Source organism: Cebus imitator, unplaced genomic scaffold, assembly GCF_001604975.1.
Source record: "Cebus imitator isolate Cc_AM_T3 unplaced genomic scaffold, Cebus_imitator-1.0 Scaffold161, whole genome shotgun sequence".
Taxonomy (NCBI): domain Eukaryota; kingdom Metazoa; phylum Chordata; class Mammalia; order Primates; family Cebidae; genus Cebus; species Cebus imitator.
The window spans coordinates 1,928,000-1,941,362 of NW_016107476.1; the positions used below are offsets into that span (position 1 = coordinate 1,928,000).

General features: G+C 33.3%; 1 protein-coding gene across 1 annotated transcript in view; it reads right to left on the reverse strand.

Moving 5' to 3' along the window:
• Positions 1–13,363, reverse strand: part of ATRNL1 (attractin like 1) — an 829,354-nt gene that overhangs the window by 677,376 nt on the left and 138,615 nt on the right.

Below are 13,363 nucleotides of genomic sequence, written 5' to 3' on the forward strand. Positions count from 1 at the left end.
TTATAATTTTGTTTAGAGCAATAGTCAGTTTCTTATTTGTCTTTTTAGAGATGGGGTCTTGCTTTATTGCCTAGGTTGGTTTAAATTAATTCCTGGGCTCGAGTGATCCTCCTGTCTCAGCCTTCAGAGTTTCTGGAACTATGGTTGCACACCACCACACTCAGCTGATGTTCAGTTTTATTATGTGATATTATTCACAGATAAGCCACATTACATACTATATTTTTATTCTTAAATAACTTATTTTCTCCACAAACTATATTTTCACTTTTTTGCTTAATTTCCTATGTATCTACTGCTAATTCTCCCCCAACCCTTTGCCAGATGTGTACATTTCTTCTCAATGTCTTCTAATACATCAAATTATCTGACAATTTCATTTACTATCTAAAGACATCCCTTCTGAAACTCCATCTTTCTTCTCCAATCTGAACTTAAACTGCTCTCTAGGTCTATTACAGCGTCATAAGGGTTCCCTCCATATTTCTCCTGTGTTATATATTCTGTTTCTTAGGTTTTATTTTTTCTGTTTTTATTTATTTATTTAATCTCATACTTCAATAGGTGATATAAACCTAAAGTTTCTAAATAAAGTGTATGTTGAAGGTATATTTTTTGAAATTCTGCAATTCTAAAAAATGACTTTATTCCACTCTAACACTTTTAGTATTATTTGATTGGTTTTAGAATTCTAACATGGAAAGCAATTTCAAATATTGAAGGTATTTGTCCACTCTCCTGGCTTCTGGTATTGCTTTTGTAAAGTGCTATGCTATTGAGTCTTATGATTTATTTGTACTATTTCTTTTCTCTATCTAGAAGTTTTAAGGTTCTTTTTGTCTTTTTGTAATGAGCTTTGCTGTGAGTCTTTCGTATTCATTCTTCTGGGGCTCAGTAGGCTCTTTTCTTCTTAAAATTTGTGTACTTCAATCTCAAACACATTTTTTAAATTATTCACTTGATAATCTCCTTCCTATCTAAAATGTCATGTTCTTTGCTTTTTCAATTCTATTACTCAGATATAAAGTTTTCTGGAATAATCATGTAAATTTCTTATTTTTTACCCTATTTTACATCTGTCCATTGTTCATAATACTTAATGGAAATTCTTCACTTTATCTTCAAATCACTGATTTGTTTTCCTAATATAAATTTCCAAGAGCCCACTTTTTTCCTTTTCTGAATTACCTACTTTTATTAAAATCTCACATTTTGCTTCACAAATGGAACATCTTCTATCCATAAAGATTTAATTTATAATCTCCATGGATTAGCTCTATTTTCTCTAATTTCTTATTTTTTCCCCACGTTTGACACTTTGGTCAAATTTAGTAACTTTTTGTAATTGTCAAAATAACTGGCTGCAAATTTAAGAGTGAGGCACTACGAAAGTCATTAGGAATTTTGTGTTTAAGAAGGACATGTTGACTGTTAGGATTCTGATCAGGTGGGACCATTTCAGTTAGAAACCTCCAAATGTCAGTATTTATACATGCTTTCTCTTAGACTGGTCAGACTCCTTCAGATAATTTTCCAGTCTTCTGCCTGGAAACCATAAATCGGACTAATGGCATTTTAGGAAGGACCTAAGTATGAAAGTAGCACAAGGGTTTCCCTCTTAATATGTATACTTTCATTCAGTCTCACTGTTTACAAAATAGTGCTTATGCTCTCAGTCATGTTCTGGTTTGGTTTGGTTTGGTTTTTAAAGTACACAAGTCCTTGCAGAAGAGAAACATTACAGTATAGTAATAGTAATGTAATTATACATGAGAGCAATTAATATAGACAAATAATAAAACATAATTCTACTTCTAATTCTTTGCCTTTTAACACATGTAGTGATAGGAAGTGACAGCTTTATTACTATCTCCAATACATCATCTTCAATTACACCAAAAGTTTAAAAAAGAATTACATACAATATTTTTGATAGATGTTGGTGATGGTCAACAAAATATTTCAGTTCCTTTCCTCTAGGCACAAGATAAAATTATATTCCTATAATCCCTAGAAGTTGATGGTATCAATGTAATGCAAGCTACTGCAATATGTGTTTCTGGTTGGAGGCATTTAATTAGCAATGAAAGACTCTGTGGAAGCCTATGTCCTCTGTCAGCCTGGATACCTAAATGATGACAAAAATTTTTTTTAAATCTGCCCTGCCAACCAATGATGAACATGTATAATGGGTGAAAAATAAACTTTTATTTGGTGTTACTCATCTGAAGTTTGGATATTTCTGGTAGACATGGATACATGCTGCCCAGATCATCATTCAAAAAAAATTTTGTTTTCTGGGTTGCCAGTAGTGCTGTCAGTGAATAGTCAGTTGCAAGCTACCTCACAAACTGCCTGAGGAACACAGACCCACTTCACTCAAGGGCACACCCTTCCTAGAATGACCCATATCCAATGACTGATCAATGTGGCGGCACAAAGGCTTGGCCATTCCAGTCCAACATGAGAGAAGTATGACCAATTATTTTGCCTTCAGTCAATCCTTACAGGGTTAACTAAGGTTACCCAACCAGCGTCACAACTCAACTTCTCCCTTTGTCCAATTCTGCTTCATCCCTCTATCTCTTGCAAAGGCATTGATTGTAAGGGTATTCCCAATTAACATCATGAATACTAACCTCTGCCTCAGAGTCTGCTTTCCAGAGAACTCAAACTCTGACTTGTTTCAGGAATGGTATAAGAAAGTAAGAAATAAGTTGGGAGTTTGAGAGCTGGATCATACATTGCCAGGCTAGCAATAAAAAACTCATCATTGGTGGTAGGTGGAGCACAGATAGCCCTTGGCACAAAGTGGCCATCAAGAAACTGCAAAAATGTAAACCAGTGGTAAATTAGGAAAGCATGCCAATGGAAGCAAATAGTATAGCAGGAGTGAAGTACTAGATGCTTGAAAAGTATGAGGAAGGGTAACTGTTGATAGGAGGTGGGGGAGTACAGGTGGTATGAGATTCAGAGGGGAGCTCGATCAAGGGGGCCAGAGCCTTATCATTGGAGTAGGGAGTTTGTTGATTTGAAAGCATTCTCCCAAGATGCAGGATTTACCTTTCTGACAAGGATGCCACAAGAGGTAATGTTAACTTGCTATCTTGATGACTCCTAGAAACATGGAAAACATGAAAAATATACCCCATGCTAAATAAGGTCAAAATGCCAGAACTGCCATAGCAAACAATAAAGGCAGTGATTAAAAGTCTAAAAGTGTGCACAAGGTGAAATAGATATACTATGTAATGCCAGAAAACCCACCAGGCATTTTGTCTATGGAAGGGGCCAGAGAATATGCCACTTACCAAAGCCATGAAGAATATGATGGTGGGAGAGACACTAGCATCACTAAGAATTTTGTAGCTGTCCTCCACCAAAGCTGATGGCAGGAGAAACTGTAACAGAACTGAGCCCAATGATGGGAGACAATAGGACAATAGAGGCCAGCTGGTAACACTTAAGGATCAGAAGCCAATCCAAGTAGAGGGTAATTATTGTAATAAGCAGCAAGGTCAAAAGTGTCAATAAAGGAAACTAACTTATAAAGAATTATAGAGATATTTAACAGAACATAGCATCCCTAGAGGCAAAACAGTCAACAATGGTATTCCCAACTGATATTATCAAAAGAAAACAAGGATGGGTGATCAGGAGGTTAATGGTTTATGCTGCAATAAAAAGTCACAATGCACTGCTCAATTTCTGGACATGAGCCATTTTTTAAATCCAGAGATGATACATTTTAAATTCAGGAAGGAGGACTCTGAAATACCACAGTAAGTGTATGTGGTATTAATTTCCCCAGCTATTCCTCAAAGGCACCCATAATAATTTTATTAATTTTTGTCTAGAAAGAAAGGCATCACGAACATTTCAAGTACTATTGAATACAGAGTCTGAGTTGACACTGACACCTGAAGATACAAAGTATCATTATTGCCGCTTTTTATAGTAAGCATAAATGGGGATGAGGAAAAAAATGGAATCCTGGACAAGGTCCAGCTCAAAATGGGTCCACTGGGTCACAGACTAGTGATCATGTCTTTAGTCCCTGGATATAGAATTGGAATAATCACACTTGGCAAATGGCACAACACCTACCACATTTGGTCCTTGGTTATAGCAGTGGAAGCCTCTGGGAGCTTTTATCCTCTGGATAATTCAATAAATTTTAAAATACTATCACATTCCAGAGAGAGTGAGTAAAAGCAATTAGTATCACCCTAAAGAATCTAATTAATGCCAGGATAATGGACCCCATCAAATCACCATTGAAATCGTCAGTTTGGCCCCTGCAAACTAAACAAAGCTTAAAGGATAGCAGTTCTTTACTACAAGGAGAGCTAAACTTGCAGGCATTGTGCAAGTTGTATATCTTTATTAGAGCAGATTAACATGGCCATGGAGTTGGCAAATGTGTTATTTGCTAACTCTATCAAAAAAGAGGATCAAAAATGGCTTGCATTCACATGGAGGGGAAAATAGTATACATTCACACTTCTGCCTTAGGATGATATTAACTCTACCTTTTTTTGTCATACATACCCGGAATACATTTGATGCTGTTGTATATCTTACAGAACATTACAGTGTTCCACTACATTAGCATGATGTTTCATGCTAATTAGACCAGATGGGCAAGAATAATGCAACAGAAATCTTCTTAAGACATATGCTTCAAAGAGTGGAAAATAAAACCTACAAAGATTCAGAGACTTTCATATTGGTAAAATATGTAGGGGTCCAGTGGACAAGAACATTCTAAGACATCTCATCTGAACTAAAAGACCAATTATGCATCTTTCAACTCCCATTACAAAGAAAGCAGCAAACCAACAGGTGGGCCTCTTCGTGTTCTAAAGGCAGTATATTCCACTCCTAGGAATACTACCTCAGCCTATATACTGGAAGACATTAAAGGATGTCGGCTCTTTGCAGCCAGGATAGGAAATAGCTCTGCAGTCAGTGAAGTCTACCTTGCAAGCAACTCTGCATCTAGGGACATATGACCCAGTACATACTATAGTTGTTGGTAGTGTCACTGTTGGAAAAAGTAGTATGTGGAATTTATGGCAAGCGTCAATGAAAGAATCACAATGCAGTCTTGAGACACATGTCAAAGGCCATACTATCTGCAGTGGAAAATTATATACCTCTAGTACTGCCATGCCATCGGGTCCAGATAAAAATAGAATGCTTGACTATGGGTAATCAAGTGACTATGTGTTGAAAGTCTGCAATCATGAGCTAGTTCTGTTACCAATTACCCTAAGAATATAAAATGGAAGTGGTACCCATGATCAAGTATGGGCAAGAACACAGGGCAAGCAATCTGTATAAGTATGTAGCTCAAATCCCTATGTCATCCACCACTGTTACATCAACACACCTCCCTATGGCCACATGGGGAATTCTCTGCTGTCTAGATAACGAGAGTAAGAAACCATAAATATGCCAGCTTGGTACACTGGCATAAATCAAATGCCTTAAAGCTCAATATTAAATTAATATAATTTGTTTACATGTAGTCTAATCCAATTCTTACATTATAAAGTCTCTTACATTTTTAATCTGTCTGACTGCAATTTATATTTCTTGCCAAGAAGAAAATATACTTCTGGAGCACTTAGGTTATTATCACTTCATAAACAGTTCAAGGCCAAATTAAAGCAAATTCCATAGTTACTGACATCATGAAAATTACAGAAATAACATTCTATACTAACAAAACAGCCACAGTGAAAAGAATGAAGACCAAGGTAATATACACTCTCTGGAATACAGGCTTAAAATATAAAAAATGAAACACTTCTTAAGGTACTCATTATTTAAGGTACTAAATATTAATTACAAACCATATACTCAGTATACATAAGATCAAAAAATTAGAGTTACTGTTCTATCAAACCCAAATTTGAGTAATAGTACTATACCATCCCAACTATTTACCCATGAGGGATAGAGTATTACATTAAAAACTCAAGCTGAAGGGAGACTGATTTATTTTAACAGTTATACATAAAATAATGCAAGTGAAAAATGTAAATTCACTGGCTAATTTTTCCATAAATGCTCATTTTTTTTCATTATATCTATATTATATACATATATATTCCAGCCAGGGTAGGAAATAGCTCTGCTGTCAGTAATCATGTATATATATATATATAATTATTGTAAAGACACTTAAAAAATCTTTGGGAGGCCGAGGTGGGCGGATCACCTAAGGTCAGGAGTTCAAGACCAGTCTGGCCAACATGGTGAAATCTCATCTCTACTAAAAATACAAAAATTAGGTGGGCGTGGTGGTAGGCCCCTGTAATCTCAGCTACTCGGGAGGTTGAGATAGAAGAGTTGCTTGAACCTGGGTGGCGGAGTTTGCAGTGGGTCGAGATTGCGCCATTGCACTCCAGCCTGGGCTACAGAGCAAGACTCTGTCTCAAAAAAAAAAAAAAAATCTTTTACTGTTTTACTTAAAATACCAATTCATAAGTCAATCTTAATTGCAAATTTGAAATAACACAGAAAGAACACATAGGTTGTATGTACAAGGCTCATAACAAGATGAATATAAAGAAAAGTATATTTAGCTATTTCAATACTTCTGTAGTAGAAAATCACATTTCTGAATGTTGCAAAAAATCTTTTCCCACCTGCCCCTTAAATGTTGGTACTTCACTGGAGTTTTGTTGTTTGGTGGCCCCCTACCTCAAAACTTCTTTTAATACTCTAAAATAAGCACAATTTACCCTAGGTTATCTCATTCTCGATTTTTAAAAAAACACACACACATTCATACCCATATCTTCTCTTGGGATTTGTCCCCTGGCATTCATTAAGTAAATATTTATTTAGCTTTTTACTCTCTGCCAGGCAAAGTAGTCATTACTGTTTGACACCTAATCTTAACTGAAATGATTTCATAGTGTTTTAATATACAATGATATGTCCTGTTGCCTTTAGTAAATAGTTTTGATCTAATAAATCATATTTATAGATTCCCAGATAATGAACACAGTTGAATTCCTAGAATGAATTTTGCTTGGTCATAGTTTATTAAACTTCCGAAATATGGTTGGATCCTACTTGTTAATATTTCATTTGAAATTTTTCATTCTACATCCGTGACTTCTTTTCCTGCCTTCTTCCCCCAAGAGTGAAGACATTTAAAACATTTTTCCCTTTTTACATTTTTTAACTGAGAAATAATAATTGTATATATTAATGGGGTATATAATTATGCATCAATACATATAATGTATACATATAATGTATAGTGATCAGATCAGGGTAATTGGCATAGCAATCATCTCAAACATTTATCATTTCTTTGTGTTACAAATGTTCAATATCATCATTCTAGATATTTGAAACTATATATAATTGTGAACTATAGTCATCTTGTAGTGGTATAGAACACTACAATGTATTCCTCCTATCTAGCTATAATTTTGAATTCTTTTTTTTTTTTTTTTTTTTTTTTTTTTTTTTTTTTTTTTTTTTTTGTGATGGAGTTTTGCTCTTGTTACCCAGGCTGGAGTGCAATGGTGCGATCTCGGCTCACCGCAACCTCCGCCTCCTAGGTTCAAGCAATTCTCCTGCCTCAGCCTCCCGAGTAGCTGGGACTACAGGTGTGTGCCACCATGCCCAGCTAATTTTTTGTATTTTTAATAGAGACCGGGTTTCACCATGTTGACCAGGATGGTCTCAATCTCTTGACCTTGTGATCCACCCGCCTTGGCCTCCAAAAGTGCTGGGATTATAGGCATAAGCCACCGCGCCTGGCCTTAATTTTGTATTCTTTAAGTAATCTCTCTGTGTAAGCTACCACTTCCCCCTGCCCTCTTCAGACTCTAGTATCCTTTGTTCTACTTTTGTCTTCTATGAGATCAGCTTTTTTAGTTTCCACATATGCGTGAAAACATAGTGTTTAACTTTCTGTTCATGGCTTATTTCTCTTAACATAAGGTCTTCCAGTTCCATCCATGTTGTCACAAATGACAGGTCTTTACTCTTTTTATGGCTGAATAGTATTTCAGCATGTATATATACCACATTTTTTAAAGTTACTCATCTCTTGTTGGAAACCTAGTTGATTCCATATCTTGGATGTTGTGAATAGTACTGCAATAAACCTGGAGGTGCAGGTCTCTCTTTAATATGCTGATTTGGATAAATGTCTTGTAGTGGTATTGCTGGATCATATAATAGTTCTATTTGTAGTTTTTTGAGGAACCTCCATACTGTTCTCCATAGTGGCTGTACTAGCTTACATTTCCACCAACACCAGTTCCCCTCTGTTTTGCATCCTCGCAGCATTTGTTATTTTTTTGTCCTTTTGATTACAGATATCCTAAATGGGAGGAGATGATATTTTATTGAGTTTTGATTTGTATTTCCCTTATGATTACTGATGTTGAGCATGCTGTCATATATTGTCGGTTATTTGTATGTCTTCTTTTGATAAATGTCTGTTCAGATCATTCGCCTATTTTGTTAAATATTTACAAAATGGATTTTGTTTGTTTGTTTTTACTGTTGAGATTTTTTTAGTTCGTTACATATTCTGGATATTAATCCCATCAAATGAATAGTTTGCAAATATTTTCTCCCTTTCTGTAGGTTGTCTTTTCACTCTGTTGATTGTCTTTTGCTGTGCAGAAGCTTTTTATTTTTATATGATCCCATTTGTTTACTTTTGCTTTTGTTGCCCGTGCTGTTGCAGCCTTTTTCATAAAATCTTCTCCAGACTCATGTCCTGAAGCATTTTTCCTGTTTTCTGTTGTTTTATTGATTTGATCCATTTTTTAGTTTAGAGATGAGGGTCTAATTTCATACTCCTGCAAATGAATATCAATTTTTCCCAATACTATTTATTAAAGAGGCTGCTTTTTCAGAGCATTTTTAAATTAATCTTTATTTAGTAATTTTTGTATTCAAAACAGTTTCTCAAAATGAATGTAGACTTGTTAAGAATGAGACAGGATCATTATGCATTATCCTTTTTTTCTCCTACATTTTCTATCTTGAGGTCACTATTCTCCAATCAACTTATGGGAGGGGGACAGGTAGAGTGAAATTCAAATACATCTCAAAAATATGACCAAATCTACTGATAAAAACTATTTTTGAATGTCTTATTACACAACTAAATTTCAAATCTTTTCCTGTTAAACCAGGAAAAATAAATATCATAGGGTATAATGTTAGAATCAAAAAAACTCTGAATGTAGACTTCACTTTAAATTCTGAATACAACATCTTATGGCCTGTGTGACTTTAGGTTTAACTATGGTAAATCACAGTGTCTTCTTTTATAAATTAAATATACTAATGTACACTACACAGATGTAATAATAATTATATTATAAATCATGTGTGACATGCCAAGCACTATTGGAAACATTATATAAATGTTAGTTCATCCTTCCCTCAAAATGAAAAGTTATTTTTTCTTTTACTTTGTGGCCTCCTTTTTTAAAAAGAATAAACTAATATTTCTTGTAGTTTCTATAAGAGATAGTAGTTTCTGCAAGAAATGGTAGTTTATTCTTTTTAAAGAAAGAGAATACCTTGAACAAAGAATACGATGAAGCTTAAAACAGTTGACAGTTTGCTAAATTCATTGGAAAAAATGTGTGAATGACTCTAAGGATTTTCCTGATCTACAAAAAAACTGTTTCTTTCAGGTGTCTGGGTAAGTGCTACCACTTTCATCAATAAAGAGCCCTAAGAATTTAACAAAGTGCATAGGGAAATACTGATAAACAGAGAGAGGAATTAATAAAATAACCTCCAGAAAATAAAAATAATTATAAATATGAAGAGCAAGCAGGTTGGAATTTTCATGTTTGCCTGAGTATTCCAATAAATTAAATAACTAGATGTCTTAATTTGAATATTATTTTGCTATGAAATTATATGCCTTACCAAACTGTATCTATTATATAGGTATATATATATATATATATATATATACACACACACACACACATATATATATATCACTCCAAAGAGTTGGACAAAATCAGGTATCCTAGGCTTCATTAATTAATTAAGTGATTTTTTAAGAGTACACAGAACTGCAATTTTACTGTATTATAAAATGGTTAAGAATATACATTATTACTTTTCAGTTTTTACTGATTTAGTTTTTAAATAATCACCTACAAAGAAATTAATATTATAAGTAAAACCACCATGTTCAGGGAACTTATTCTGAAAACTCAATTATTATTTTTAATCTTATTTGAAGTTTTGGCTGTTCTGCTTTCTGCAAGATATACTTCTTATACAAATCCTATTCCCTATCCATTCTTAAATAATTTAACTATGGTAATTACATTTTCATGTTTCTATTTTCCTCTATTATCTTTTTGATGAAGAAAAAATATTGTAAATAAATTGTTTTTCATCTTGTTTCAGAATTCTGTGTGAATTCTAAATAGAAGGTTATCTTTACCAGAAAGTTATTTTTAACCTTAAAGAAGGTGTCATGGTGGCTTTCTGAAAGTAATAACAACAGCCCTAACAATAACAAAAAAAAAATTAAGTTTTCTGATTCTAAAATCTGACCTCAAACTAGATTTACAAACTAGAACATTAAGAAATGTGTCATGTCATATGTTATAGTCAAATTAAGCAATGTGTCATGCTAAGCGTTATAGTCCACCTATCTTATTCACCACCCTAGCTGTATTATCAGCTGCACTTTAGTCACTTTTTGAAAACACAGATGCCCAGTATCTAACCTCAAAGAATCTGATCTTATAAGCCAGTTTTTTTTTCAAACGAACTTCCAAAGAAGATGTAAAGATATGGCGATATTTGAAAATCACCAGCATATGCCTTCTATATCAATCATGCAATAATAGAACTGTGAAGGCAAGGTTATATACCCAAAGGTTGGTGATATTGACTGTGTAAAATTTACTATGGTAGTAAGATTGAAATAATAGATTTCACAACAATAAAAAATGAGAAATGCTACAAATATTTTTATTTGTTTAAACATCGTGTAACACAAAGCAATCAGCTAAGTTTTTAAGTGCTCTCTATAAATATGCAAAAAAAGTCCTAGGGTACCACAGTGAAGAGACAAACTAGCAACATGATATTTTTTCTGTTTCCTAACTGGCTTATTATATAATGCTTATATATATTTCCACAAAAACATACTTCATGAGGAAAACAATGTTTGAAAAATATTTATTGAAATATAAAAAATAATATGAAAAATACTTTTCCCCAAATAATAGTCCAACATTTCATACTCCAAACCCAGGAGGATAAATACAGGTTATTTTAGGGAGCCTTACTGAGAACAACCTACAAATAAAGGAGGTAAAGCCAAAGAGTTTTAATCTACGTTGAATTGTGTAGCTGTCTTTATGGTTTTGCTGTCAGTGTTAGCACAGGGGGAATAAAGAAACCTTTGTTAAAATTTAAAACTGTTTAAAATACGTTATTCCTTCCTCCGGTCTGAACAATTTGCTTGAAAAAAATAAAACTCATATTTGCTTCTATATTTCCACAGCATTAAAAAACAAGCATTACTAAGAATAAGGCAATTTGTTGCCAAAATTAAGAACATAAAATGGGCCCAACTAATCAGCATGATGTAGTCAATTAGAAAGACTACCATAAGTGTTATGAGTTACAAAAGTTAGATCTGCCACCTACTACCAGCATGACTTTGGCAAGTTCCTGTTACTCTTGTCTGTTTAATCTCCTGAAAATTAGGTTATTAATAGTATGCTACAAGGTTGTTAGAGAGGTTAAAGGTTTTGTATATAAATCAATTAACCTAGTACCTAGCATACAGAAGGAAATTAATAAATAGTAGTAATTAGAATCATCATAATCTGACATCTTTCTATTTCTGAAAAAAAATTCTCTAATGTTTTGTCACCTACGTGACACATAAAACTTGATATATCATAATCTTCAACAATATGAAAAAAATAAAAATAAATTCCCATTATATCAGCCAGAAAATAGCTCAACCTTAAACTCTTCACTAAAGTGAACCTTTTGCAAAAGTTCAAAATTCCACTTCAGGGATTTTTAACAATAACAACAACGTATACTTTTTGTGGAATGTTATTCCCCAGAAGAAAAACAAACAAAATTTTCTTCACCTTCTAGAAAAATAAGCCCACTGTCTTATCACCATAGCCAAAATAATAATATATTGATAGGCCCAACCTAGCAATGACAGATAAAGTCACTGCCAGCCTGTATTCTGTACTTCATTCAACCCATTTTACTAATTTCATACAATGATTCATGAGCCTCCTAAAGGCTGAAACAATCCCATGTTCATCAGGAGTTACCACTTCAAATTATTATTTCAAAAAGAAAAAGATTTAATTATAACCATTGAATGATTAATCACAGAATGACATTCATTGCTTAGATTTTAAAAGCATGTTTCACTGTATTACTAGAAATTTCCTTTGAAACAACCATAATAGTAAAAAGATTAAAGTGCTTATTAATAGTCATAATTTTCTTTATATGCTTCTACTTGAAATAATTTGCCAAAGCAGATTATATGCCTTTATAAGGTTTAAGAGCACAAGTATACTTCTTACATCTATTCAATGTGTTATTCTTTTACTTTTACTTATGAAAATGTTTCCTAATTGCTTCAAATTGGTATAATACTTTATACCCTCAATAAAAGGTGCTCTTAAGTATTGATGAGTATATTTTAAGTATCAGCTAGGTTTTACATATGATATGATACATAGAGAAACAAGGTTTTTACTACAATGGTCTACTGGATAGCTAAATTTAGTATTTCAATAAATACATTCACTTAAATATTCAGAAATTGATAGGACTATATTACATAACTAAAATTAGATGAATTGTATAAATGCACTCTGTTTTTGGTTATTTGGGAAAAGATACTTATGTAGTTGTTTCCTAGATACATTCTAGGTTTCCATTTTGTCTCAAAAACTTATGTCTTTAGTTCTCTTTCTCTACTCCTTTCTCTAGTTTTATCAGATTCCTATACTTAGAAAGTACATATGAAATGTTTAATATAAAATATATTTTGCTTATCCCTTAAAATCTAAAATGTTTACATTCCTACTATGTATAAAATTTTACATAATTTTACAGTATTCCATATCTACCCATTATCAAAATTAATATGTAACAAACACAATAAACTGATACAGTGTTCACAAAAGGAAACAACATAAAAAGCCTTCAAAAAGGACATCCAAATCTAGCTTTCTGTATTCCCCCGTATCTACCACTACTTTTGCTCAGTATTTCTGATCTCTTGGCTCTATTACCATATCACTCCTATGCTGAAATTAGAAAGAATTCCATTCACAGT